The sequence below is a fragment of the Gouania willdenowi genome, chromosome 5 (genome assembly GCF_900634775.1).
Source record: "Gouania willdenowi chromosome 5, fGouWil2.1, whole genome shotgun sequence".
NCBI lineage: Eukaryota > Metazoa > Chordata > Actinopteri > Blenniiformes > Gobiesocidae > Gouania > Gouania willdenowi.
The window spans coordinates 26,953,768-26,960,528 of NC_041048.1; the positions used below are offsets into that span (position 1 = coordinate 26,953,768).

Below are 6,761 nucleotides of genomic sequence, written 5' to 3' on the forward strand. Positions count from 1 at the left end.
CTGCGCTCTCCAGCTTTCCTCACTAGTGACAAGTTTAATTAAGTGCAGTCAAGTGAAGAAATGATGCATGCAAAAAGCTTAAGTGGCAATTCCTAAAACAACAACAAAAAAAGAACAACCTGGAACCAATCTTATGAAAATGTATTCTTTCTTTGCTGTCCTCCGTGCTGTTTGTTGCGTCTCTGTTGCTACGCTAGTCACTTCCGGGTTCTGTACAGTCGCGCAAAAGTTGCTTCTTGCATGAACATTTCTTCTGAAAATAACAAACTTCAGTAAGAACACACACCTCGTCGCCAGTTTATGTCCTTATAACAAGTAATCAGACACAGGAGAAGGACTGGTACTGATCGTTGTCTTTAGTTTGCTCCTTCACATTTTCATACACACGGCTGATGACGTCACATGTAACAACGGGGACGGCGTCTCTGAAGGTCCATTTATAGAAATGTAAACAAAGGCTAAACTAAAGCTTTACCATTTAAATACTTAACAATAAGTTCAGCTGTACTTTTGGTTAATATGTTCTTTTTTACAGAATAATTATTTGTTTTATGTCTGAATTAGTTTTGGATCAAGTTGTTCAAGTTCAAAAAGAGCACTATAAATATTCTCAAATATTTGTAGCCAAAACGTGTCATATGTTGTAATAATAATAATAATAATAATAATAATAATAATATTATATCATCAATTTTATATAGCGCTTTTGTATATATTATTATCCAGTGAAAACAATCTATACCTGGTGGATTAAAAGAGAGTTGATATCCCTGCAGGAAATTAAAGAGACAAAGATAATATAATAAAGAGTTAAGGCAAACAAATCCATTTGTATTATTTCATTCCTTCACCCAATGAGAATCGGTAAGGAATCAGAATCGCCAAATTCTTATCAATTCCCATCCACAGTTAACACACATATGCACACACACACACCCACACACAGGCATTTGTACAGTTAAAATACACCAAAATAATAATATATATATATACTGTAATAAGAAATAACAAATAATTATATATATCATAATTATGTTCTAAAGTTATACCCACTTTGGCAGTGTGGCTGCTGGCGGTATACTCATTAAACATGAAATGGGCTGTGAAGGCTGCTGAGACTTTGTTTGAATGAGAAAAATGATAGTCCTCTTCCTTTCCATTATTATCATGCCACTTGTTGTTTCTAAAAAAAATATAAAGATGATAGACTGAACTTTTACTTTACACAATTGAGCTCTCTGGCAACAAACCTGCAGTTTCCTTCAAGTTTAGGGTTTAACAGGTTAATTCTGGGGATGGAATATGACAAGATCAGGATTACATTTGGCAGATTCACACTTTCACTGTGGTTATCTTTGAAATGTTAGCTTACAACTGCTCAGGAAGGAAAGTTTTAACATACATTGAGGATACACAATGTGGTTTTCCCATGTAGATATGGGTTTGACTGCTGCAATTGTATCTTTTACTAGACACTTATACTGTAGTCCATATGTCCATATTGTGGTTTGTTGATATCATCAATGTTTGTATTTACTGCAGAAATGTATTACAGCCAAACCAAAGCATAAACAAGGCTCAACATTAACAATTGCAACAAGTTATAGTGTACCAATCATTTCCTCTAATCTAACATCGAAAATGCCCAACACGGCAAGTCCAAAGGAAATTGCAGATCAAACAAGAAAATCCTGGAACATTTGTTTAGGCCGGACTCAAAGCAGTTGCAATCAAATTCCCACCCCACACAGAGCGTTGACTGACAGCTGCAGCAATAATTTGTATGAATAAAATAGAAAATAATTGCTAATAATGAAAAATAATAGCTCTTTTAATATTGATATGTTCATAAATTGTAATCTACTATTTCTTTCTTTCTTCTCATTTTCAGTTTTTGGTTTCGGCAGGAATTTTCATTTTGGTGCATTGCTTGTTTTTAATGGTAAAACAAACATCTTCTTGCTGAGCTTTCAAAATGATCAAACGGTAACATGTGCACATATATAATTATTGATAGTGATAACTGAATGGTTAACCATTTTCATTAGTTATATATAATTTGGTTTCTGAACAAAATCTCAATTTGCCATGTGATTGACGAGTAGATTGGACGACCTACTTGCCCAACATGACAAGTAACCTTTAAAAGTTAATTTAGAGCCCTGAAAAGCTTGTTATGTCATTATTAACATTTGCCTCATTGACCCATACATAGATGCAATATGATGTAGTATAGCCACCCACATTAAGAAGACATTTTATACAGGGCTCCATTGTACATATTAAGTCTTTTTTAACGTCACCACATTGTAAATACAGAACAAAAATATGACTTGCCCTTGGAATAATGCCAAAGCTAACCACTGCTGGTAGTTTCTACTGTCCACACAATATGTGACCACCATAACATCATTTGAAGGTCAACTACATGTTAAGAAAAACAGGCATCAAATCCGATATAGGTAACGCAAATCAGTGAATTAAGAGACAAACACAAACAAATGTGATGGCGGAACACGTGAGAGTTAAGGGCAAGGATCACAGATTTGATCGACTTCATCCAGCATGGCTGTGGGCTAGTGTGCTTCTTTTTGTACATGTGTGATGGGGACAAGCAGAGGGGGCAGAGTGCGGCTGAGTGTGATGAGATACGATGAGACACAGCTTGAGTGAGTGCATACTACCAGGGTGGGGGTGGGTTGGGTAAAGTGTGTGAAAGTGAATGAGAGAGTGAGCGAACAAGAGAGGGAGAATGGACAGAAATGGCTATGAGTTAGAAGGGCCTACTAGGTTGTTTTTTTTGCAGTTAAAGCAAATTGAGGCCACTAAGGCAGCAGTTAGGCTGTTTTCCAGGTCACTCAAAAAGCTGTGCTAAAAGAGTAACAAGACCTAAATCCACTTCTAATTTGATGCAATGAAAGACACTGCAACCTACTAAAGGATCAAAGCATGTCAGAGTTTATTTAAGTCAATACAAGGAAAGTCATGCTACCTGTTATGAAATGAATGTTATTAAATTACTGTTAGAAGTGCACTTTGTTTACCTTGCTAAATTAAAAAAAGCAGAATCAAAAAGGATTCCATTCTTGTTGAAACAATTATTATTTCAGTTCTCTTAGTTTTCAAAGTATTTAACAACATTGCTTTCTCTTACTTAACGCTACGGTTGGCGATTTTCTCTAGATACACTTTTTAAGTTTTTGGTTGGAATTGTCTTTATGTCCTGACAGAAATTAATATCTTATGTGCTCTGAAAAAGGAACGAAGAAAATTTGTCAACGGTAGCAGCTGTAAATCTTCAACCAATGGAAAAAAAACAAACCCTTTTTTTAACCAATCACGTCTCCCTGCTCGTTCTCGATCCCTCACATGTACAAGCTCACACTGAAAGCGCATCACAGACAGAGTTAAAACAGAGTTTTTGGTCATGTTTTTTTAACACATGTAATGGTAAAGTTTAGTGTTTCCTTTGAATGAGACATGAGACGACAACGTTTCTACACAATGGAAGCGATGAGCTGAGCTCCTTTTCTGCAGCAGGGTGAGGAGGGAGGTGAAGGTGGAGCTGTCGGGGAATCTACATTCAAAATTATGCTAGCTTTTGAAAATCGCCTAGCCCACCTTTAAAAAAAAAAAAAAACCTCTTCCTCAACAGTAGGCTTAGCTGGCCACCCTGAGACTTGCTGTGGAAAAAGGAATACTGCGTAAACTATTATGCAGAACATTTTAGTTTGGGATAGTTATCTCTTTGAAATGATATATTTGCCTTGTGTCCTGTCGATATCTACTTTTCAATTTGATGTGAAGACAAATCGATATATCGCGATATTACGTTGCGCAATTCTCAAATCGATTCTAAATGCATCCATATCAATTTTTTTTTTTTTTAAATAAATAAATAATAATTTATTTTTTTTAACCTTCATTTACCAGGAAAGTCTTTTCCACTGCAGGAGACATTGTATCTGCACAAAGAAGTGCGCTGAAACCTGGGCATGTTGACCAGCTTGTGTTTTTTCAATAAAATCGAAAAAGAAAGTACTAACTGCATTTGTTTGTTGTTCTAGGAATATACCTCAGTTAAGTTGCACTAAGGTCATGTTGCACTAAAGTCAAAGTTGGTTTCAAAGCCACAGGCAGATTGTATGTTATTTTTTTATTTTTAGTTGTTGGCACGCGGCATGTTTAAGCCAACGTTTTGAGTGTGAAATATGCCAATAAAATATTTTTTCATACATAATGTTCTCATAAAGGTGTACACATTTACAAATTAGTTGTTTTTTTAAGTCATATATATAATATTGGGATATTTTGTATCATATCGTATCGTGGCCTATGTATCAGGATACAAATCATAATTCCAGATGCCAGGCAATACACACCCCTAGCAACTACTATACACACATGATGACCCCCAAGGACCAGCAGTGGGAGAAATGTGCTATTTACATTGCAACATTTGGCAAAGTTTTATTTCAAGTCAACTGAACCAGAATAATGGTAACTTACTACTACTACTACTACTACTACTACTACTACTACTACTAATAATAATAATAATAATAAAAACAATAATAATAATAATACACACACTAATAATATTAATAATTATCATTATTGTTATTATTATTATTATATTTGCATTTACTGCATAAAGTACAAAGATTGAATATTCTGTTTAAGAGCAAAGTATGCATTTGTAAACATCTTGGTTGGCTGCTATGCAGTGTTTTACCAAGTAATGAAGTAGGGCCCTAAATATGAGTGTTTGCCCTGTATTGGATGCTATGACTGGCTTAATGTGGCCCTTGATTTTGAATGTATTTACAAAATGTATGACTTTTATTTTCTTAATTTAAACTAAATTCCTTTTCATTAATTAATTATTAATGATTATGGATCTGCAACAACAGATGGTGTATTTAACCAAATTAATGTCTCAACTTTTCCAAAGTCAAATGAGGGCAAATTCACTGGCGGCCAAATTTGGTCCGCAGTCTGTATGTTTGACACCCCTCTCTATTCCCTACAACAGTTATGTATAGCTATTTTTTTTCAAATCAAATGGATTTAGTTTGTTTACAATTGTATGTAAATGAAATGTTGGCATCCTGCGGGTCTATATATATATATAAACACAGCGCTAGGATCCAGTATGAGTCACCTTCCCACCCACTTTGGAATAAATGTATACTAGAGTCTCCAGGTTTCACCTAATATGTGAAACACACGTCCGCTCAGTGGGCGACCAGTGGGTTTCCAGACACGGAATGTACCAGAGCAGGTCTTACCTTAGCTCCCCGGTACCAGGAGGGGACAGCTGGGCTAGCTTTATCCGTGTTTTGGACCTAACTACCCCGGTGTGTGTGTGTGCCGGAGCCGGAGAAGAAGACGAAGGAAGAAAAAGGGACGTAGTGTCAGTGTGACAGACACCACAGCAGCGTCGGCGGTGTTTTTGGCAAGAATCCTGGTGTTTGTCCTCTGACTCCTTATTTGTCCTGTAAAGTGATGTGTTTCCGGTGAGGGGAAAAGCCAGAGTCCCGCTCCACAGGGACATCCATCACCCTCACATCAGGAGACAGACATGCAGGTCAGTCAGTGAGCCGAGTGTCTCTGTCTGTCAGCAGAGCTGGAATGGTTAGAGAGAGAGAGAGAGAGAGAGAGAGAGAGAGAGCAGCGACCAACCATCAAACTCCACACAGAGGGGGGGAGGGGGGTGGGGGGAGGACGTCTTCACTGGTGTATCAATGACTGTTCATTCATAACTTCCCTCTGTTGTATTGCATCTGCCAATCGCCTTGATTCTATCCAACAACAGCAATGTAAACTGATGTTTTTTTTTTAAATTTATTTAGAAAGAATACAGTAGATATTAATGAACATATGATATATGGAAATATGTCAGATTTTAGCCACAGGCTAATTTCTGTTAATACACGATTCACTTATTCACCCTACTTGCATAGAAGAAACACACACACTGAAAATACATATTCATGATGCCCAATGTGAGCTGGAGAACAGAAGGAAGTAGGGAAAGAAATAGGATAGATAGATGGATGGAAGGATGGATGGATGGATGGATGGATGGAGGGTGGGTGGGTGGGTGGGTGGGTGGATGGATGGATGGATGGATGGATGGATGGATGGATGGGTGGGTGGATGGATGGATGGATAGATGGACAGATGGATGGATGGATGGATGGATGGATGGTGGGTGGGTGGGTGGGTGGATGGATGATGGATGGATGGATGGGTGGGTGGATGGATGAATGGATGGATGCATGGATAGATGAACAGCTGTCTTAAGAACAAACTTCATGTAGCCAAGCTTCCATTTTTCCGAATTCTCTGCGTATTGATTGCAAATGTTGCTTTATTGGTAAACACAATATACTGTACCTTCTATTTGGCAGTGTTTTAGTCTCATTCAAATTGTTCAAAAAGACCAGTATTTCTCAAGTGGGGGTACGTGTACCCCTATGAGTACGCAATGCCACTACAGTGGGTACTTGAGAGAGAGAGAGAGTGGACAATTAAAGTATTTAAAAAAATGGGTATTTTTATTGTATATGTTTTAGTTGAAAATGATAATCATAATAAAGATCATTTCGATCTTGTTTGAAACATGAACTGAAAATACTAGGGTCAGGCGGGAGATGACCGCAAATGATAAGAAGTATAAAAATAAATCTATTCAGGAGACAGACTGTTTTAAATGAGATTCTTTCAAATGTGTGTAATCAGAACTTGGATTAAAA

At 37.1% G+C, this 6,761-nt stretch overlaps 1 protein-coding gene across 1 annotated transcript in view; it reads right to left on the reverse strand.

The window, feature by feature from the left end:
* Positions 1 to 5,687, reverse strand: part of dlgap4b (discs, large (Drosophila) homolog-associated protein 4b) — a 141,308-nt gene extending 135,621 nt beyond the window's left edge. The window contains exon 1 of the mRNA XM_028446681.1: positions 5,292 to 5,687. The gene's annotated coding sequence lies outside the window, so the exon portion shown is untranslated. The remainder of the gene's footprint in view (positions 1 to 5,291) is intronic.
* Between the last annotated feature and the right edge of the window lie 1,074 nt (positions 5,688 to 6,761).